Genomic DNA, 23,223 nt, shown 5'->3' with positions numbered 1-23,223 from the left:
GTTCCACCCTCTGCTGTGTGCATGGGAACCCCTCTAGGTGGCCCACCGGGGGCCGTGAGAAAGAGAGAAGGAGGGAAAGGAAAAGTTCCCTTTTTCTTAGACATCTTAGGTTTTTCTGTCTCTTAAGTGTGTATCACTTTCAGAAGATGCTTTTAATTTTTTTTTTCCTCTTTTATTTTTGGCGCTGTGGATGGAGCCCAGTGCCTCAGAGTTATACCCCAGTGTCTACATTCAGAATTTTTTTTTGTTGCTTTGTTTAATACGTTTTATTGATAATTTTATTTTCTGTGAGAAAAGCAAGGTGTACTTGTAAATGTTAAAAAAAAAAAAAAAAAAAATCACACTCCTGAAAGAACCACGGGCATCTAAGAGCAGGCAGTTCACAGGATTCCAGGTAACAGGGCCAACAGGGCAGCATCGTTGCCAAAGACACTGCCAGCACCTTTTTTTTGTTGTTGTTGTTTTGTTTTGTTTTGTTTTTTTGCCAAGATGAGAAAAGCCAGGGCCAAGTTGTCTGGGTTCCCTACTGAGGAGCCGCCCTCCTAGCTGCTTCCCCAAAAAGCCGAGGAACCCCCTTTCCCCACCAGCCGACCCAGCCCACCAGCAGCTAGGCCTGGGCTCACCTCCCTCCCAAGCGCCTGGGTCCCAAGGCCTGTCCTGCTGGCCCCCCCCAGGTCCAGGCCAAAGAACAGGCGCCATCCCTCGCCAGAATCACACTTTACCTGACTCTTCCGAGGCACTGAAACCGCCCAGCCAAGCTCCGTGGCTGCAGGGAGATGGCTGGGATCTTGATATCCTGGCTCCAGAGGCTGAACGTCTCACTCATGGGAAGGCTCCCTCCACCGGCTACCTAATAAGAGTGAGTCACATCTGGGACCCACCACTTCCTGCTCGGCAGAGGCGGTAGGGTAGCGGCAAAGGCTGGGCCCTCAGCTCTGCTCAGTTCTCGCTGTGGTGGGGGTGTGTGTGTGAGGAGGGCCCCTCTCCCAGTCAGCAAGCCAGCCACAGGAGTCGGGGAGCCGCCAGCCCAGGCTCCCAGCTCCAATGACTTCATGGAAATTTGAAGCTTGAAGCTGGAACAATTTAAAAAAAAAAAAAATTATAAAACAAGAAGTGAAAACCTCCATTAGAAGCCCCAAGACGACTGCGTCAACCAGAGAGCAGATGCATCCTTATCGAGCAATTAAGGCAGACAGTCTGGCACGAGCCTCCGGCTAAACCACTCCCAGATAGCCCCTTTGCCTCACAGGACTCATTCCACCATAGTGAAGTGGTGGCCTGGGGTACCCGTCTGAGAAATCACAGATCTTTCTGCACTTCACATCTGCCTCAGTCTGGACTAGGGTAAGAGGAAGGTCCAGGCTCAGCCTTAGGATTCTGATTCCAAAACAGCAGAGCCCCTGCCTGAAGACCCGCAACAAGCATGGCCGTCATGAGCCCAGGACTTAAATCCGACTCCCCTTCTATCATGGCAGGCCTCACTTCTTCCTGAGGTCACAGAGGAGCTCAGGATGACACAGCAACTGCAAAGGGATGGAAGGCAATGAGCAGACAGACAGACAGAGAGCCCTGTCTGTCCTCCAAGGACAGACAGCACCTGCCTGGCCCTCAGGGAGCCTTCCCTGCACCCATCCTAGAATTCTGGGATTACTGTCTACTTTTTCTCCAGACACCCCAACTCCATGTGAGCTCCTCAATGCAAAACATGTTTCCCCTCCCCCAATGTGGGGCATTCCTGTTATAGCCCCAACCTCTATCCTTTTCTCTGTGGGCTGTCTTCCGGGGGAGGGGGCAGGGGCTATGTTGCTGGGAGGTATATCCTTTGTGCCCCCAAAGCCAAATACCAGAACACGGATGGGATTTCGGAGGCAGACCCTGTGCTGGGGCGTACTGGGTGGCCTGGCCTACAGGTCTGCTGTTGAACCACACAAGACTCTGAACTGTTGCAGAAGCTACAGGACAGAGAGAAGCTCACAGAGAAACCAGACACTAGAACACCCTTCACTGAACAACTGTTGTTCAGGCCTGGGTGCTCTGAAGCGAAGAAGAAAGAGATGTCGCAGAGGAAGAGAACAGGCAAAAGCCTGTGCCACGTATACAGCTGGAGATGGCTTTGGAAGCTTATACCAAGATCATTCATAGGGCCAGCAAGGCGGCACAGCGAGCAAAGGAACCTGTGGCCAAGACTGACAGGCAACCTGAGTTCAACCCTGGAAACCTACATGGGAGAAGGAAAAAAAACGACTCCCATTCCCACTGGTTGTCCTCTGACCTCCACACGTGCACCATGGTATATGCATGTGAACACACACACTTAAAATGTAACAAAATATGTTTAAAATAGATTACCCACAAATCAGTAACAAAAGGACAATTGGTAGGGCACAGAGGTGCACCACTTTAATGCCAGGACTCAATGCCAGGACTCGAGAGACAGAGGCAGGTGGGTCTTTGTGAGCTTAGGGCCTGGTTTACAGACTGAGTTCTAGGCCAGTCAGAACCACATAGTGAGATGATGTCACACACGCGCACATGCACACGCGCACACACACACACACCTCAATAAAATAATAATTGTAATAGTAAAAAAGACGGTTGGTCCCATTAAAAGACAGGCTCCACCCAAGCATGATGGGACATACTTGAAGTCCTAGATACTCTGAGGATTGAGGCAGGAGAATTGCTTCCACTCAGGAGTTTCCTGTCAGCCTGAACAACATGAACAACATAGTGAGGCCCCATCACAAGCCAACAACAATAAAAACTAAAATAGACAAAAATTAAGCAGGTTTTTTAACAACGATGCTACTTAAATGATTGATAAGTGCCTAAAAAGGTACTTAGTGCCACAAACCAGAAGAAAATAAAAGCCAGTGGTACACAGATTCTGGTGTTCCACTGGGACAGTGGCGCTTAGAAGGAGAATACCAAGTGTTGACAAGAATGTGGCTCAGTGCCAGCTCTCACATCCTACTGACAGGAATGGAAACACTGGAAAGACGCTTGGTGTGCAGATGCCTCCCCCATGGCTCTAAACTCAGGTATTCATCCGATACGTGTGCATGATTGCAAACTGAAACCAGCCCACATGCCCTGTGACAGTGACAAGATAAACAAGCCTTCGTGAACCTGTACCACACAAGCTATTCTGCAGTAAGAAGGTGGCCCGCTCATCAGCGGTCGCCACACAATGACCAGAGTGAGAAGCACAGTGCTCCCAGGATGGTGCCCCGAGGGAGTCTACTGACACAAGGGACCTTCTGGGATCAGAGGGGCTCTGCCTCTCCCTTTGGTATTGACCACCCTGGTGTAACCCTTCCTCCACCCCTTCATACCTGTCTGAATTACATATCTTTTTCTGATGGTCACTGATAAATGACCATTTATTCAGGAGGCTTGGTGCTGGGTGCTCTAAGACTCACAGGCCTGGACGACACCAGAAGACAAGACTTGAGTTAGGCCCAGCAGAAGGAGGATGCAGCCAGGATGAAAGGGGACCCAGACGCTGACTGGAGCTTGAGAACCAGAAGAGCCCAGGAGAGGATGGCGGTTGGCTCCACCCCTCTGGTAGGGAAGACCCAGGGGCCTGGAAGTTCTCAGGCTGATGGAGATATGAGCCCTCTGCCCCATTGGTAACTCCGAAGGGTGACCCCAGAAGGGTGGGAGAGCATGCAGAGGCTTGGTCATTGGTGAGGATCCTAGCTGTGGGAAGGAGGAGAGACCCGGGAAGGCTGGCCATCCAGAGAAGGCAGGAGATAAGTGATAACAAACTCAGCAACGCTTCCTGCTCTCCCCTGGGCCCCTGTCTGTCTGTCCTTGAAGAACGAGGCACCCCTGCCCCCCAGACATATACCTCATCCCATAAGGCACCCGCCCCTGAGGTCTTCTCAGCACTGACCCCTGGTGGCCCCAGTGGTCACATCTGACACTTCGCTGTGTTCTGGACAGCACCTCTTCCTCAGAGGAAAGCTGCAGGGGTGTTTAAGGATGCACTACAGAGCTCTGAGAAGCAACTTGCTGGGAACCCATGTCACCTCTGCCTGACTCAACAACTATACCCTCAACCACTCCTCTCAACCCTCCCTGGGAGTAAGGCAGGACCTCCAAACTGACTCATTGGGCTCCCAAACCTTCTGTGAGGGTGTCCCATCTTCCTCCCAATTCCCCCAGAACCCAGTGTCTTCAGGCCTGAGAAACAGCAGACAGGTAGACTGGTTTCTGTAGGTTCCACCACTAAATCTTTCTGTCCAGGGCTCCACCCAGCCTCCTCTCGAGGGCTAGACACAAAACTGCCTTAGAGTTCCCAGGCTAGGAGGCAGCAGGATGGTAAAGACAACTACACCACAGGCAGGGTACACAGATCTGAAAAGCTCCACAGTGAGATCTGGGGTCCCAACTCAGGAAAATAATCTCCTCCACGCCAGGAACGGTTTGGTTTGGTCTCCATGGAAAGGGGTCCCAAGATGGGGCTGCCGCCACATGCTGGGTAGGCAAGGGCAAACAAGGCACAACTGTCAGTCAGCCAACCAACAAATAATACTGAGTGCTGAGCAAACGGCATGACCCAGTTTGTCAAACCCAGATGTGGAGCCCTGCCCCCACGGGAGAAACCCCACAGCACCCCAGTGGCTTTCAAACTCTGGGCAGCTTCTGCAGGGGCCAGGCATGAGGAGAGAAAGGACCTTCACTCTGTCTCATAGCCTCATAGCTCTGGTCTTCCTCTCCTGCCTCAGGGGGTTCAGCATCCTGAAGGGACTGACCACACTCTGAGCAATCTGCTGGAAGCTCACACCAGGCCAATTCCTCACCCTAGAGCAATGAAGCCTCACAGACAGAGCTTCCATGTGTGTGACGTCACCCAAACCACAGCATTCCTGGGAGCCTCTGTAAAGTCAGGACAATCCTGCACCAATGGCTGAGAGTCTATGAGGGTTCCGTTAAAGGGACAGGCAGAGGCGCTGGCTGGCATTATCCTCATAGTTCCAAACCCAGGAGCCTGCCTCCTGCCTACTCTCCTCACAGACTTTACCTCGGCTAACTTGTGCCTCAGGATCAAGTTTCCTTTCTCAGCCCCTCGGGCCCCAACATTCAGCCCAACTCCTTTTCCACCCTGTCTCCCCTAGGTTACCATCCAACCAGGCCCTCTTCCTTCCTGGTCATGTCAAAATACTACAAATCCTGTCAAGTCAGATACAGGAAGCCTTCTTTCTGGGCCCCAGGTCCACTGCCACAGGTCCCTCCACAGAAAGCAGGCAACACTAACCTGTGCATCTCCCCAGTCCTGGGGAAAGCAGCCCAAAGGTATACTTGTAGCCAAAGAGGGCCAAGGAAGGGACAGGCATGGGTGGGACTTTCAAGTGGACCACTATGCCCTATAGGGGAGCAGGGCTCCCATAAGCTCTCCTAAGGCCTTGGGCCTGTGAGCCTCCAAAGACCCTGTTTCCTGGTCTTCAGACCTGACATATCCTTATTCCCTTTACAACCACTGGAAAAAAAATTACTAAAATCACATGGAACCTCTGAGGTGAGGGAAGCCATCATGGCTTCTCTCTTGGATCAGCCCCTTTAGAGGAAGCTAACTTGGGAGCAGATCCCCAGTCCTCTGTCCGGTTTGCATCTTCCTGGGCAGTCTGGCTACAGTTTCAGCTGACCCCAAACCAGAGCCACTAGGCCTGAGGGTGTGACCACTGAAACCGAGGGAAAGTTAATCAGTCACATGTGACATGGCAACCGACAAGGTAACAAGTACGGTGTCTCAGAAGTGTGGAAGAACTGGAGAGCTACACAGAGCAGTCATGGCCATTGGAGGCCCTAGGTCCAGTCACGCAAGGCTCATACCTGAGCTCCCTGGGCTTCGGGCCCAAGCATGTTATGCCTTCTTTCCCTCCTTCACCTTGGATTGGAGCAGAGTGTCTGACATATCTCCAAAAGACTGGTCTCTTTCCTGTTCACATGGCAGCCCTGCCTGTTCAGGAGGACCTAAAGCATCTCTAGTTTCTTGCCTCAGAGCCCCCACAGAAGGAGGTTTTCCTCCAGCAGATCCTCCAGTCCTTTGTCCCCTTCCTATCATCCCATGAGCTGGCCACTCAGAGGTGGCTTGCCAGCTTTGTGGTCCTGTCACTCTGCCTCCCTGCAGATGGATTTTCCCTGAGGTCCGAGGGGCATTCCAATGCTTAGACTCACCTCTTCCAAGCCAACTCCTCCCAGCCTGGGCTCAGGGACACACAGAGATCCCTTCCTGTCCAGGCTGGGCACATAGACAATGTTCTGGTTACGCCTTCATACCATAGGCAGACAGCAGGGTTTTCAGAGGGAAGGGACTTACTAGGGTCACGCAAGCCATGATGAGCTAAGGAAGAGCTGGGGCCTCAAGGCTCCAAGTCACTGGTGGTCCAGAAGGGTAAACTCCTGGTGGGCATCAAAGCTGCTCCAAATGTCCATCTCGCTAAACGGCATGCTTTCCCAAATCCAGCCTGATCCCTGCCTGTGTAGAAATGCCACACCTGCTGCTTGGCCTAGTCTCTGGAGAGGTAAGAAGGGAACCCATTCCCCTGATGGCTCCATGATCACCAGATGTCAGCCAGGCCTGAGAGACAGGGCTTTTGCAGAAGGAAGAGGGCAGCCCAGGTCACAGTGTGTTGAGTAACAGCAGAGACGCCTAAATGAACAGATGTGAAAGTAATGGCCCTGCCAACCAAATGTCTGATTTCCCTTTGAAAGACTTGGCAGTAGAGCCCCGCCAAGTGCTTGACCTTTCCTGTATCCAGCCCAGGATGACCTTGGGAGGGCAGAGAGGAAGACCACATCCCTTCCAACAGAGTCTGGGAAGCAACTCAAGCAAGGAGTGCAGCCCTGGGTTCACACCCAGCTCCACATAGAAAAAAAAAATCACACCACGTAGAAAAAAATTCAGAAGAAGATATTCTAGGCCTTAAAAATTATTAATGTATGTCAGAAATTAGCCTTTTAATTTTATTTTGCCTTTTAAGGAAAGGTCTCTCTAGCCAAGGCTGTCCTTGAACAGTCAGTCTATAGTGCCAAGTGTGACCTTGAACTCCTAATCTGGTGACCTTCTCTACCACACCCTGTTTACAATGTCCTGCAGCTAGAACCTAGAGCCTCCTGGAATCTAGGCAACCATTCTACTAAATGAGCCACCAGTGAGGCGGGCAGAGGGTGAGAGTCGCCCACATACATGCAGCAAATGAGAAATACAGCAGTAACAAGACTCATCTGAATCTGGGATTTTGCTTTGTTTTGGTTTGTTTGGTTTTTTTAAAGATTATTTTTAAAGACGTATTTATTTTATATATGTAAATATACTGTCACTGTCTTCAGACACACCAGAAGAGGGCATGGTTGCGAGCCACCATGTGGTTGCTGGGAATCGAACTCAGGACCTCTGGAAGAGCAGTCAGTGCTCTTAACTGCTGAGCTATTTCTCCAACCCTTATTTTTATTTTTTTGGGGGGGATGGGGTCTCTGTAACTATGTAACTCTGGCTGTCCTGAAACTCACTGTGTAGACTGGGCTGGCCTCAAAGTCATGGACATTCTGCCTTTGCCTCTGCCCCTCTGCCCCTCTGCCCCTCTGCCCCTCTGCCCCTCTGCCCCTCTGCCCCTCTGCCCCTCTGCCCCTCTGCCCCTCTCTCTCTCTGCCTCTCTGCCTCTCTCTCTCTCTCTCTCTCTCTCTCTCTCTCTCTCTCTCTCTCTCTCTCTCTCTCTCTCTCTCTGCCTCCCTGCCTCCTGCTGCTTGCCTCTGCCTCTGCCTTTCTCTCTGCCTCTGCGTCTGCCTCTGCTCTGCCTCCTGAGTGCCAGGGCACCTACAGCACAAGCAGTGGTGGCCACCTCAGTATTGGCTGGTTTTCCTGATAGAGCACATGAAACAGGACATTTGCATTATGAACAATAGTCCCCACACTGGGCCATTGATCTCCTGAATAAAGTGTTCCATCTAATTAAGAACTTGTCCCCTTTGACCTGCTGCCCCCCTTCTTCCTTCTGAGTTTAATTATTTTGTACCCTACAAAGAGGTGAAAGTGGGCAGTATTTGTGCTTCTTGGCCTTTCCTGACTATTGTGAATAACAAAACTTCTTCCTTTTATAGGATACATAGTACTTCATTGTGTAACTATGTAACAAATAGCTCCACCATGTATCTGCTGATGGGACCAGAGGCTGCCTCTGTGCTTCCCTATGGTGGTTGGAGTTGCTATAGACATGGGAGTGTTGACAGTGTCTCTTTAGCAAATTGATTTCAAGAGTTTTGGCTATATATCCAGTGCTGGCTCACGTGTTAGCTCTGTTCCTGGTTTCTTGAGATGCCTCCGAGACGCCTCCTCTTGGTTCGCAGTCATGACTGCACTGACTCCATCCCCACCAGCACTGTACAAGGGTTTTCTATCTCCACATACAGCCAACAGTCATCTGTCATCGTTTTGCTAATAGCCATTCTGACAGGTGTGACGTAGCCTCTCCTTGTGGTTTTGCCATGTGTGCTTCCCTGATGACTAACGAGCATATCGGTGTATGTCCGTCCTTCACTTGTAGCCTCCTGTCTGTGCATGCCCTCTGCCCGTTTTAAATAAGGTTCATTAGGTTTTTGCTATTATTTTACTATCTCAGTAACCCATTATTGGATGTTCACTTTGCAAATATTTTCCCTGGTTCACACACCATGTCTTCCCATGGCTGCCTCTTTGCCCATGCAGAAACTTTAGTCTGATATGATCCCATAACCCGAGATTAAAATCCAGATTTCCCAGAGCTCCCCCCACCGTGCTTTCTCTCTCTTCTTCAAGAAGTTCTGTCGTCTCAGGTTTTACGCCTCTAGACCTTTGGGCTGTGTGTGTGTGTGTGTGTGTGTGTGTGTGTGTGTGTGTTAGAGTCTAGTTTCATGCTCTTATAGGCAAATGCCTAGTTTTCACTGTCCTTGTTCCTTTGTGTATTTTTGGCATCTGGTTGGAACTAGTCATAATATACCATTTCACTGCTAGGCGTTCCCTATCCAGTTCCATCTTGCCAGCACCATACTGTTTTAATTTCATAAGCTTTGTAGCATAGTTTAAAACCAAGACATGAAGCATCTTCCTCCTAAATCTTGAGAAAGCTTTGGCTATTTGGGGTCAGTTAGTTTTCCATAGATTTTGCAGTAATTTTTTTTCCTATTTCTATGAAAACTGTCATTGGAATTTTTATAGAGGTTATACTCAATCTGTTGACCACCTGGGTGATTTGAACATTTCAAGTCCAATCCATGAACATGGGATATATTTCCATTTTTTTGTTTTGTTTCTTTCATCAGTCCTTGATACATTTCAGATAAAGTCTGCAGAGCTTCCATCTCCTTTATAAGTGTATTGCTAAGACTCCTCTGGGCTGTGATGCTATTACCGATGGGATTTATTTCTTCTCTGGCTGGGTCCCTGTAAGCGTGTAGGAACACCGCTGATTGCGGTGTGTGTGGAGTCCACAACCTGAACTTTACTGCATTCCTTTATCAGTGCTAACAGATTTGAGGGTCATGTGTGTGTTCCAGAATTATTATCTGTTTGTAAAACACAACAGGCTCCAACTTCTACGGATGAAGTGATCCGTTGTCTGGAAAGGGAAGTGTGTGGGCGGAGATGACTCGAGGCTAGCCAGGAATGTGTAGGCTGCGGATGAGTCTGTGGCGTGACCATATTACTCTGCACATGTTCACTTGTCCATAACAAAATGGTAAAGCACATCTCTATCAGAGCTCTGGTACCTGTTGTCTCACCCCAGTGACTTTTAGCCCTTTCTACAGGTGAGGAATGTGTGGTCCCGACAGAGAAGGTGGCTTAATAGAACCTCGGCCAGTCTGCCTTACTCCCAACTGGAGGGAAGACAGACCCACACAGCATCCTCCCCCAGCCTTCAAGACCCTCTTTCTGGAAGTACAGCAGGCTGCAGAGCCTCTGGCTCTTCATCACCTGTCAATCAGAGCACTACTTTCCCCTTGTACCAGCACCTCATCTGTTGGTCTTAGATTACAGGTTCCAGTCCTGACAGCATCTCATGCCTGTCCTGGCAGAGCCCTTCCTAAGGAGCTTCTCCTCCCTGCCTCATCTTCCAACCACAAAGGAGCTTACCAGGTAGCAGAGAGCCCTCAGAGCCTGCAATGTCCACACCCTAGACGTAAATTAGCATAAACCCACGTTTGTCTGCAGCCACTGCCATGTTAAGAAACAGTTAAGAAATTTTAACTTAGCCTATAAAGGGTTTCCCCGACGCGTGCAAGGATACGGCTGCTGGCCGTTTGAGCAGAGCTCTAACTACAAAAATACTGGAAAGGGGGCTGGAGAGATAGCTTAGCGTCCAAAAGTGCAGGCTGCTCTTGCAGAGGACCTGTGTTCAGTTCTCAGCATTACACGTCGGCCACCCACAATCACCTGTAACTCCAGCTCCAGTGGATCCAGTTCCACCTCTTGCCTCTTGCCTCTGTGGGCACCTGCACTCACATGCAAATGGCTCCCTCTCACCCCCACTACCACCACCACCACCACCACATACACATGAACAGAAATAGAAATACAAATTTGAAAAATATTGGGAACACTCTTAATATCTATCTCCAGGGGTCAGGAAAACCAGTAAACTCCCCTCCCCCCCTCCCCCAGTTGAATGCTGGTCTATCTGAAAACCCTTAGTCTCCCGTTCCCAGTGCCACAGAGAGCAGGGTCCGTGGCTAAGTTCTGATGCTCCTCCCTCCTCCCTCCCTATTTAACTCAGGTATGCCCTGAGTTTCATGGGGGTGCAACCAGATTCATCTATCATCCAAGGAAGGAGGGTCTAAGAAGAAATTGCTTAGTTGGCTATGCCCTCTGGTCTTTAGGTATGAGGCTGAGGCCTGTAGTCACGCCCTGTACCTGTGCTAGGGGACACAAACCTCTTTGGGAGGGGCTGCATTGCCCTACGTGACTGAAAATCATGGACCAATCAATGGAGGTCTTGGTCACGTGTCAGGAGCCTGGAGTCTGGGGGCGTGGCTGAATACCTGCTGTTGTCCCATTAGGGTCCAGGGTTCGAGGCCTATGCTCAACCAGGAACCAAGCTATCCTTGCACAGTCCCACAATCCATCACACAGTTCATATCATAAACATCCATATCTCGTTTCCAGTGCACTGCTGTCTTAACCTTTCCAGCTTTCTCAGTCCTGGGCTCCCATCCTGCTGCTCACTCTCAGGTCTCTTTCTTATCCTTTAGCTGGAGCTGGTCCATGGTCTTTCATTCTTATTCTCTCCATTTTACAGACGAGAAGCCTAGATCAGAGAGATTGCTTGCCTAGAGTCACACTACGTGAAAAGAGGAGTTGGGGGACTAAGCTCAAGAGGGATACCCCTCCAGGCTGTACACTTGTCTCCAGGCCTCAGAGTGCAAGCAGCAGCCTCTGTTGTAAGCATCTGGGCCTGAGCTCTCTCTGCGGCAGGTGGCAGCTGTGCAATGACATCTCACTCAGCAGGTGGCCATTAACAAGCATGTTTCTGTGCATAGTACCTGGGGTCCTGCTCAGCTCCCACACTTGGCTGTGGCCTTGGCCATGTGCCACCTCCTCATTCTGTGTCCCCAATTAGCCACTGGATGATAAACACTGTACTCAGGCAGAGAAGATTCCCACTGGGGCAAAGGGGACTGAGGAGAAATGGGTCCAGAGGTACCTGTCTTTTCTTGTTTGTGTGTAGGGGATATTGGGGGTGGGGTGAGTACATACATGTGCATGTAAAAGTCAGAAGTCAAACATATGTGTCTATTTCCCTTTTTTTTTTTTTTTTTTTTTTTTTGGTTTTTCGAGACAGGGTTTCTCTGTGTAGCCCTGGCTGTCCTGGCACTCACTCTGTAGACCAGGCTGGCCTCGAACTCAGAAATCCGCCTACTTCTGCCTCCCAAGTGCTGGGATTAAAGGCGTGCGCCACCACTGCCCGGCGTGTCTATTTCTCAGATCCACTTTGTTTTTTAAAACAGAACTTTCCACTGGGCAGTTGTGGTGCATGCCTTTAGTCCCAGCACTTGGGAGGCAGAGGCAGGGGATTTCTCAGTTTGAGGCCAGCCTGGTCTACAGAGTGAGTTCCAGGACAGCCAGGGCTATACAGAGAAACCCTGTTTCGAAAAACAAAACAACAACAACAATCAAAACAAAAAAACTCAAAAAACAAAAACAAGCAAACAAACAGAAAACAGAATTTCCCACCACCCTGGAACCTGGAACTCGGTAGTTAGGCAAGATTGGATGGCCAACAAACCTTAGGGATCTGTCTGTCTCTGCCTCTCTTGTGCTGGCTTTACAACTGTGTGTGACACATCGCTCAGCTTTTTGGTGTGGTGTGGTTTGTTGTTTTTTGAGGCAAGGTCTCTCAGGCAGGGGGTAGTGGTACACACCTTTAATTCCAGCACTTGGGAGACAGAGGCAGGTGGATTTCTGAGTTCAAGGCCAACCTGGTCTACAGAGTGAGTTCCAGGACAGAAACCCTGTCATGAAAAACTGAGAGGGGGTAGGGAGGTAGGGTGTGGTGGGCCTCAACATAGTCCTGTTGGGCCTGGAACTCCTCTGTAGACCAGGCTGACCCAGACCAGACATTCACCTGCTTTTGCCACCTGAGTGCCACCACACCTGTCCCATCCAGCTTTTCTAGTTTTGGGGATTAAATCAGGTCACCAAGTGCAAGCGCTTTACTGACTGGGCTATCTCGCAAGCCCTTGCCTTTTCTCTTCCTAGCACAGCAGCAGCGGTCCAGGTCACTATGTTCAAAAGGCAAAAGAGGATAAACACCCCAGAGATAGCACCTAAAGTCCCAAGAGCTCCAGACCATTTCCCTGACCCACAGACCAACCAGGCTGAAGGGATGCTGAGGCCATCTTAGAAGCCACGGCCCGAAGACTTCCGAAAACAGGCTAGAGATGTTCATACAGAGGGGGAGAAACACCAGAGCAAAGGCTGGGAGGGAGACAGGGAAACAGACATAACTGCAGAGAGCATAGGGGGGGTTCAGCCTGAAGTATCTGGGGAGAACAGCGGGAGTGGCCTAAGCCCACACATTCAGCTGCCTCAAGAGAGGACTGTGTGTCAGTGCCCAGAGCCCAGTGAACAGGGCAAGGGAGTCATCCCAGAACCTAAACCAAACTTCCACTCATCATTCTGGGGACTAGGAAGCACTGCCTCTCAAATGAAAGCTGTCCCTAAGCTTGCCACCTTCATCCTTGGCCTACAGTCCCCAGGAAGGAAATCTGCCTGTGGACAGTTATCGCCCCATCTACCCTCTGTCCAGTCTCCTCCCATCAGGGAACACAGCACACATCTCAGATTCTGCTATGCATAGCTCTACAGGCAGACCCTCGGGCTGGGCTTTCTGCCTGTGTCCCAGGTGTTTCTGTTGGGACCAAAACACCCCATGACCTCACTGTGGTGAGCTCTAGCAGATACACCGACTTCATGCAAAGCCAAGTGTCACATGCCTAGGACTGCTGTAGAAAACTCACCAGAATGAACATAGAAGGGACAAGATTGATCCCCTACTACGACGTTTTGAAAACACTGCATAAGACAGATAAATGACATCAATGAACTTCTCCAAAGATTCCTCCACAAAGACCACACTCCACAGATGAGCCAATCTGTAGTATAAACACAGGGGGCAGGACAAACCACCCTGCCTTCCCTATCATCCAGTGGCCTTTGGAGGGCAGGACCACCTGAGACTAACTTAACTCACCCTTCTGCCCTGCTGGTAGGACCAGTAGGGTGACTGGGGTTCCTTCACTGCATTCAGGAAGGGAACAACCCAGGCCAACCCCCTATGCCCAGCCACCGAAGAAGAGAGATGCAGTGCATAGGAGGTACCAGAAGAAGGGAGAGGTGGCCAGGCAGGCATTGGGCAAGCAATATGGCCTTTCTCCCCTCAGATGATCTCAGGCCACACTGGAGACTCTGCCTTCGGGCATGGGAGTTCCGTTCACAGGTCTGACACACCAGCATCACGTCAGAACTAGATGAGAAGGCCAGAAGACTAGGCCTTACTCCTAGCTCCTAGCTTCACTTGCCTTGAGACTGGAATGGCCTCAGCCTTCCCAACTGTCAGTGGGGCTGCTGGTTCCAACCTTCCCTAACTCACGGTAAATTGGTACAAGGCATGTTCAGGACCCTTTGGTATTGGAGGACTCGGCCTCCCCCAGGCCTCATTGGTAGAAAGCCCCAGAAGATCATCTACTCCCCAAATCCCAAGGACATGGAACACCAAGATGACCTTTTATTCAGAACCACAGGAGATGGCTCTGAGATACCTGTCCACACAGACACTGACCCAGCTCATCCAGGGAAGGCCGCCTCAGTCTCAGGCTCAGCAGATACTTCCGACTGGGCCTGTCTCCTCACAGATCTAGGGACTGACCTCCAACCAAACTCCAAGTCACAGTATACAAGCTGCTCTACTCTGTGAGGCCCCTGTCACTTGTAATAGCAGCATGTGCTCGAGCAGTTTCCTCATCTGGCTGGCTACCCAGCCAGTCCCCTGAGCCAGTCTGCAGGCCAGGCAATCCTACTGGTTGTATCCCATCCTCTGTCCAGCATCATGGGCTCTGGACCTACTCTTTTCTCCAGCTTTGGCTCTGGGTCTGGCCTCTAGGTGAACAGCTAAATTGGATGTCTAGGCATCCAAGCGCTAGACAGGTCTTCAGCACCTTGTCATTTCCTTCCGGTGGAAGGCATGCGGAGCCGGTGGGGACTGCCACTCAGCTCACTGCGAACCCCAACCCGGGGGGGGGGGGCAGTGAGTGTCCCAGCTTTCTGAGGACTCCAGCTGGATGATGGTCTCAATGAGCGTGTCCCTTAGTCACTCTAAGCAGATCAGCTAGATCTCTAGCTAGCCCCCCCAGCCACAGAGCAGCTCTTCCTTGCCACCAAGAGCCAAGGGTGGGGGTGGGGGTGCGGGAACAGGCACCCCGGTGGTCCAGAGCCCCTCACCTCCCACGTCTCCCCCGGGCTGAGAAGAAAGCTTCAGAGGGAAAGCGCGGGTCGGAGGCCCGGCGCCCCGGCAGGAGAAGCGCGGGCCGAGCCTCCCATGACCACCCTGTGTGTCCTGTCCCGCGGGATCGGAGGCAAGGACCCCACAGCCACTCCCGTCGCCCGTGCCCAGGGGCGTCCTGGCCCGCGCTCGCACTCACCTGCCACCACCGCTAAGGGCCCGGGTGCTCTGAGTTCCCGCCGGCGAGCGCAAGAGCCCGGGCGCCCCCAGCTGGTCGCACTGACCGTACGGGGTACGGGCTGGGGAGCTCGGGAACGTCCCCACACGGTCCCCGCCTAGCGCTCCTCTGACCCTGTTACCTGCGGCGCTCGGCCATCTCCCGTGTCCCTGAGGCTGCAAGAGGGAGCCACGCCCGCAGCCTTAGGTCACCAGCCAGACCTCATCTCCGGGTTCCCAAAGTACCTCTCCCACGTGGTCCACGGCGCCCGGCCCATTCCCACCTCCGAGGAGACCAGAGAGTGATGTCTCAGCTGCTTTCCTCCAGATAGCGCCTGCCCTCTGACCACGCCCCTGTTTCTGGAAGACTCCAGGCTACAAATGCTTTCCTGCTAAAGGAAGATGTTCGAACCTTGATCTCCTAGGACCAGGACCATTTGAGGTGAGAACCAGCCATCCCTCTGTGCTACAGGCACAACTCTATTGACCTGAAGGGCAAAGCCAGCAGAAAAAAGTAGGTCTATAACTTCGTGGTGACCCCTATAACCTGGGGTGGGGCAGCAGAATTGGAAAGAAAAGAAAATCTACCCTGTTTCTGAGGCCGGGCAAACCAGGTGCTACTCTGAGCCACCATCAAGCCCACTCACCAGGTCATTCAGCTGTGAACCCTCCCCAAGCCTGCTGTCCCCGCATCCTTGTGTCCATGAATGGCTTTTCACGCTGATGGAAGTGCCAAGGGCATTTGCTGGGCTCGTTTTATTTTGGAGCCAACTCAGCCATGGTAGGATCTGCCCAGGGATCTCCTGAGGTTCTGGCTTCAAGCACACAGGTGATCCTGGAACAAAAAGAGGGGCGGAGCCTGTCTGGTCTCCTGGGACCAGGCAACCTTCTTATAGAAGAGGGAAGGGACTCCAACAGGTCACAAGTCCACCTCCCTTAGTAGCCTTGGGCCCCACGCCAGGGTCCCAGAGATTGCCCTGTTGGAATCATCTGAAAGATAGAAACTGACTTCCACTCCAGGTGACATGAGGTCCCAGCTGAGACTCATACTGCCACCTTCTGCAAGCCTGCCCAGCCTCCCTAAGATTGGCCAGGCATTGCTTCTGCCATGCCACAGTGACATGGCTAAGGTGACACTTGCTCTCTAGACTGGAGCCTACGGTTTTCTCACTAAGAGCCCTGGCCTAGATTCCCAAGAGATGAGCCCATGACAGTGGTCAGATGGCTGTCCCCATCAGAACCTCAGCAGTTCCACCCCATGAACAGAGGCTAGGATACAGGGAAACATCCTAATTGGTCCCAGGACTCTAAAATGGGGGAGGAGGGGTCGCTTGGTGCAGAGGTGGCATGTCCTCTGGCCTTTCTCCCAAAAGTACAACGGAAGCAGTCACTGGGTGGGGTGGGCCTGAGTTTCTTACTCAGCACAGCAGGGCTTGGGGTGTTTGGCTTTCTAACCTTTTAGAAGTTTTTTTTTTTTTAAGAATTATTCGTTTTATTTCATGTATAGTATACTGTAGGTGCCTTCAGAAGAGGGCATTACAGATGTTTGTGAGCCCCCATGTGGTTGCTGGGAATTGAACTCAGGACCTCTAGAAGAGCATTCAATGCTCTTAACCACTGAGCCATCTCTCCAGCCCCCAAATATTTCAGGTGTATGGGTGTGTTATCTGCATGTTTGTCTGTACTTGAAGAGGCCAGATGGATGCTGGGAATAGAACCTTGGTCCTCTGAAAGAGCAACAAGTGTTCCTAACCACTGAGCCATCTCTCCAGTCCCTGTGTATGTCTTTGAGTTTATGAGTTTTTTGTGTCATCTATGTATGTGCCTGCAGAGGCCAGAAGAAGGTATAAGACCCCCCTGGAGCTGGAGTTAGAATTGTAAGCTGCCATGTGGGTTCTGGGAATTGAACTCAGGACCTCTGGAAGAGCAGTCAGTGCTCTTAACTGCTGAGCCATCTCTCTAGCCCCCCACATAAATAAATCTTTTAAAAAAATTTTTTAAAAAAGAAATGTGTACACAACTTCTCAGGAAAAGTTAACCAAACACTCCTAAGCTCATGTTTGGGGCATTGTTTTTAGGAGTCTGTGAGGCCTGCCTGGCAGAAACGAGGTACAGGAGGTGAGTCTTGGGCATGGAGGTCAGAAGACAGTTTTTGGGAGTCAGTTTTCTTGCCCTCCACTGTATTCTAGAGCTCAAGCTCGGGTTGGCTGCTTGCAGATACATGCGGGTCATCCTGACGGCTCAGGTCCTTGCTGTCTCCCCACTCCCTTTTGGGATGGGAATATTGACTCTGTGACATTGAACATTAGAAGTTCATGGCACATGTCTTTGATCTCAACACTCAGAGGCAGGCAGATCTCTGAAAGTTCGAGGCAAGCATGGTCTACAGAGTGAGTGAGTTCCAGGCCAGCCAGAGAGAGCCTATTTCAACAACGAAGGTAAGTTTGTAACTTGCTGATTGTTACAGGGGCTCACAACTGAATTTGTCCTGAATCTCAGAAGATACTTTGGACTTTTGAAGAGTGTTAGGATTCAAAACAGTAGGAACTTTTGATGTTGTACTGAATTCCATTTACACTATGAGATGTCCACGAACATGGGGACTAAGGGGCAGAATGTATAATCTCAAATGCCCCTGACAGGCTCACATTTGTGGTATTTTGTCCCTGGCTGGTGGCACTGTTTTGGAAAGCTGTGGAACACTTAGGGGCTGGGGATGGGGAGGATGTGACAGGAGAAGGACACTGGGGGGGACCTTGAAAGATGCTACTCACTTCTGGTCCCAATTTGGCCCATGATCTGACTTCCCAGTTCACCAAGATGTAGCAAGCTCCCACTGCTAGACCTTCCTCATAGGATGGCTGAAACCAGAAGCCAACACAAACCTTCATCCTTTGTGACAGTGATGTGAGAAAGACAATACATCTTTTATTTTATTTTATTTTTTAAAGACAGGATTTCTCTGTGTAGCCCCAGCTGTCCTGGAACTCCTGTTGGTGGATACATTTTCTTAACAAGAAATATCAGGGGACAAAAAATAAAGACTTCAGGAAGAAAAACACGAAAGCAGAAATGAAACCCTCTCAGGAGGGTCAGCAACACAAAACAAAATGCCAGCGATGGAAAGGAGGGAAGGGAAATAGATAAATAGAGGCTGCCTGCCCAGGTCACCCAATATTTGAAGAACTGTGGAATTCCCGGGAAAGCAATAGAGATCAGAGTAAATGAGAACTCGGGTATCTTAAGGATATGAACCACCAGGTGGAACCTCCAGAATGTGAAGTATCCTGCATGGTAGAGAAGACTCATGTCCACGTAGTGATGTTTCAGAACATTGCGGAGAGGGGAAACTCCTAAAAGTCCTGAGAGGAAAACTTATCAAGCCAATTTGAGATCCTTTAAGACACTGAAAATAATGCTTTCGGCTTCCGAGAGACGCTTCCCAGCCAGAACTCTGTATCCAGAGAAACTTTCAACTGAACACAAACGCAGAGCCCTTTCAGATGTTTACGGCCTGTGCACTGTGTTCCTGGAAGCTACGCGGGTAGCCACCCAGCCAAGACTTTACGAAGAGGGAAATCCAGGAAACAGAGACGAGCTGCGGTGGACAAGTGAAGGCAAGCTTCCGGGGATCGGGGGATGTTCAGCCCAGTGAACACCTGCACTTCAAGTACACCTGGCCGAAGCCTCAGGCGACCCGAGGTCACTGGGATAAAACACCTGGTGCAGCTAGGTAATTTGCAGGGGTTTCACACACCCACGGAGTTTAGGCTCCGTTGCTAAACTAAAACTCCTGGAAAAAAATAAAGACACTTGTTCAGGAGAAGAAATCAGGGCTGAGGGTGTAGCTCAGCCGCATAGCATGTGAGTCCAGGTACAATACCCATGTCCCCTGCCTGATTTACTGCATCACCTGGCTCGGTGACAAGAACAGCCATTTAGAGTCATAAGAGACGGAAACACTGACCACTGACTCAGGAAACTACTCTGAGGAGGCACGGGCCCAGAGACTTGAGGGTGTTGGGAAGTGTCAACACTTAATTTCAAAACCTAAAACCTGAGAAGTGGCGGAAGCCTGTCACTGAGAGTCAGCAGTCAACATTTCCTCACCCCTAGGTAAAAACAACTCACCACCTTGGAAGTGGCTACCCCAGAAGTTGAGGGAGACATGTAGAATGTCTTGGCATTAAGACAACACTGGTACCCTACCCCCTGCCCCCAAGTATTTGCTTTTTTGCATCTTGTTGGCAGGGACCTAGACCCCAAACCCTCCCTTGCTCTCTGCCTCACTCCAGACAGGCCTTTCTTGTCTCGTCCCCTGTGGGGCCGTCCTGAGTAGTTAAGCCTGGTACTTGGAAGCACTGCTGTGTTGAAGTGGGTTTTGATCTGAGAAGCCTGGTGTAACCCTCCTTACGGTATTCTGAAGAGTGCTCAAGGAAAGCCACATTCCTGGCGCCCTAAGTGCAAGCTGGTGGTATGCAGCCTAAACTAGTGGTCAATCTTCTGAAAACTGATATTCCATTTCAAGAGGCCACTTCAGCTTTTAATCAGCTCCTCCTTCCCTTTTAATGTTAACATTAAACACTAAGACATCTTTCTAGAGGTTGGAGAAATGGCTCAGTGGTTAAGAGTGCTTACTGCTCTTGAAGGAGACCTGGATTCCTACCACCACAAGATAGATGGCCCACAACAATCACTCCAGGGCCAAGGGATCTGATGCCCTCTTCTGGCCTCATTGAGCATTGCATGAGCACAGTACATAACACAAACCAGCCAAAGCTCACCTATAAAAACTAAAATACATCCTTTATTTACAGAGGAAGGAAGGAAGGAAAGGAAGGAAGGAAGGAAGGAAGGAAGGAAGGAAGGCAGGCAGGCATCATTTATTTGTATCCATCCTTTGGGTAGTTCCTCTGAATTCCACAACTTCAAAAAGGCTTTCAATATACACACAATTTAGAATGAAATTAAATCTCTCTCTCTCTCTCTCTCTCTCTCTCTCTCTCTCTCTCTCTCTCTCTCTCACACACACACACACACACACACACACGGGTTTTACCCAGATGGGTTATTTCAGATCCCTAATTCCTTGGGTTTTAAAATGGTCTTCTTCTTAGACAAACAAGAAATTTAAAACATTTTACTTAAAAGGCAAAATGTTCTCAATTAAAAGCCAAAAATCTCACATTTCTTAGTTAAGTTGGTCAACCCAGACTGGCTCACTACTGAATGCCAGAAAAGAGGTATTACAGCAGAAACTCCAGCCACAAGACTTGAGAGTATGGCCCAAGGAAAACATCTTTTAAAATCTTGTTGTGCACCAGGAAGACTCTGGAATTCCCCACAATCAGATTGACTTTTGTTTTTCCCCCCCACAATTTATCCTCAAAAAACACACAGCAGCCTTGGCCCTGTCAGCTTCAAATAAATATTGTCGTTGACAGCCCTTCTTCCTTACCCTAAAACCTGAAATGTGAGTTCAAAGCCAGCCTGATCTACATGGTGAATTCTGGGACAGCCAGGGCTACAAAATAACCAAAGATGGAGTTTGGACAGGCAGATGGTAGAAAGTGATCACAGACCTGACCCTCCCCCTCAGTGTTGCTCAAAGCAAGGCTCCTTTTCTTAAAAATGGAAAATGGCAAAAAGGAACAGGGTGCTGTTTGGGACAACTGTGCTGCACTGACTCAAAAGATAGGCCGGGAACTTAGCTCAGCTGGAGAGTGTCTGCCTACTATGTACAAGAGCCTGGCTTTGATCCCCAGCGACCAGTTAACTGGGGTGTGGTGGCACATGTCTGAATCCCAGCATTTGAGGGGCAGCAAAGGGAATCAAAAGTATAAGACCATCTTTGGATACATACCAAGTTTGAGGCTAGCCTGGGCTACAAAAAAAAAAAAAAAAAAAAAAAAAAAAAAAAAGACCATACACTTCCCAAAGCAACTTACATTCTCTGGTAAGAATGTAATACCAAAGCAGGTATGGCACACACCTATAATGCTGACATGAGGAAAGAAGACAGGAAGACCCGAGTTTGAAGTCATCCTAGCCTACATAGGAAGACCATGTGGAAAAATGAGGGATTTTTTTTTTTAACCTTCTTAGGAAACTTGGTTCAGGAGTGTCATCATATCGACTTTCTGAAGCCTGTGCTTAAGGTTCACTGAAAGCTCCGGGCACTGCACAGAAGATCAGGGCATTTACCTCAATGATTTACCAAAGCAACTCCTACCAGCCAGTACAATATATGGCAAGGTCTAGCTCTGCGCATGTGCAGACCACATGGGAGGTACAGCACCGTCCGACCAACTGTAATGGAGGTACTGCCACACCCCAACAAGGCTGGTATGGGTAAATGCACAAAAAAAAAAAAAAAAAATAGCTTAGCCTACTCCCAATATTAAAACTTAGCCCTAGGATGACTAAGTAGGACAAAGGAGTCAAAGGAAAACTTAAGAAACCTGTGTTTCTTCACAATAGAGCACACATATGCACATTCAGTGTCTAGGTAGACTGGTAGAACTGCCCTGTGGTAGAATGATCTCATCCTGTCATTTACTGTGAGAATTTGTTCAGATGCTACTGAAAAGAACTCTAGTTTCTCTGGAGCTCTGAAGAAGTGAGCAGAAGGAATCTGTGGCACAGCTGGCTTCTCTTGGCTAGTCTATCCACTTCTGAGTAACCCGGCATCAATCAGTGGGGTTAGAGGCAGTCAAGGGACTGCAGCCTAGCTACTGCCTTGTGCAACCTTAAAACCAATCAATAACCCTGCCTCTCAGACCACCATTTCGGTCTCTCCCTCCATCCAGTAGTACTGAAGCTTGAACCCAGGACCTCTAGCACGCTGGACAAGTGGTCCATCACCCAGCCCCACCCACAGCCCTCTTCCTCCCTGCTCTGTCCAAACAGGCTGTGTGTGCCCTGCTCCACCAAACCTACAGCAGAGTAATGCAGTTCCTTACAGCAGTTAAGTTTAAGGAGCAAGATAAAACTGGGCATGGCGAGGCATGCCTTTGATCCCAGTACTTGGGAAGTGGGTTCTTGATCAGCTAGGGCTACATGGGAGACCCTATCTCAAAACAACCAAACCAAACAAACAAAAATGCCGGGCCACTATTGCAAATAACTGAATGTTTCCAGCTTCGCACTGGCTGTGGTGGGGTGTCTCTCACTCCTTTGCTGGCAGCCCTTGTAAGAACAAAAGGGAGTTTTGCCATCAGCAGCAGAGCAAGGAAATGTCCACTCGAGCTAACCGCAGCTGTATTTAGAAGTTTCCTTAAGTAGCTATTCCAGTTTTACGTAAACGCTCATACCAGCGGTTCTGAAGAGAGATGAAAGCATGAAGCCTTTATTGAACTGCAGACTGTGAATAATGAGCCCCGTGGGATGGGGTGTGTGCATAGAAGCGCAATTTATAAACTTTCAAGGCAAACAACTGACATCTTTGAAGACACTGTGAGCTTAAAAAAAAAAAAAAAAAGAAAAAAAAAAAAAAAGCAAGCAAGCAGGCTTCCGGGTGTGAAATTCACTGTTTTCGTCACTGGTGCCCAGTCACATGGCCTCAGGAAATGTCGAGATTTCATAAACCATTTGTATCAAATCTCTTTCTGGTAAATCCCTTTAGTGCCTCTGCAGCGGAAACTAGACAAGACTGGAGAGTTGAGGACTCAGACCTCCAGCACCTCATGAGCGTCTGCGTTGCTTAACACTGAAGGCAATGCTATCAAAGAAAAATAAACAGAGAACTAGTTAGACACAAACCAATGTCGCCCGACTTCTAAGCAAGTCTATAGGATATGCTACCACAGAAGCATTGATCCCAGTGGCCTTGCCCACTCAGTGTCCAAAACCAACACTGGTTGCTATGCTACCACTCCTTCCCCCTTTAACAATGCACACAGAAGCAGCGCTCCTTAGCAATGTGGAGTGTCACAGGATTGCTGAACTTCCAAAGACTTGAAATCTTCAGTGTAAGGCACAGGGAATCTTAAAAGCCAGAGACTAGGTTTAGAGACCAAGTTTCCCAACG

General features: G+C 49.9%; 1 protein-coding gene across 4 annotated transcripts in view; it reads right to left on the bottom strand.

Moving 5' to 3' along the window:
- Adcy7 (adenylate cyclase 7) overlaps positions 1 to 15,446 on the bottom strand; it is a 56,206-nt gene extending 40,760 nt beyond the window's left edge. Inside the window, exon 1 of one of the 4 annotated variants that reach the window (XR_013104815.1) lies at positions 723 to 1,075. The gene's annotated coding sequence lies outside the window, so the exon portion shown is untranslated. Of the gene's footprint in view, positions 1 to 722; positions 1,076 to 15,177; positions 15,281 to 15,337 lie in introns of those variants that run through there. The other 3 variants (XM_034522778.2, XM_076915571.1, XM_034522775.2) reach the window with 3 other exon arrangements.
- Between the last annotated feature and the right edge of the window lie 7,777 nt (positions 15,447 to 23,223).

The sequence above is a fragment of the Arvicanthis niloticus genome, chromosome 18 (assembly GCF_011762505.2).
Source record: "Arvicanthis niloticus isolate mArvNil1 chromosome 18, mArvNil1.pat.X, whole genome shotgun sequence".
NCBI lineage: Eukaryota > Metazoa > Chordata > Mammalia > Rodentia > Muridae > Arvicanthis > Arvicanthis niloticus.
This window is presented reverse-complemented; position numbering and strand designations above follow the sequence as displayed.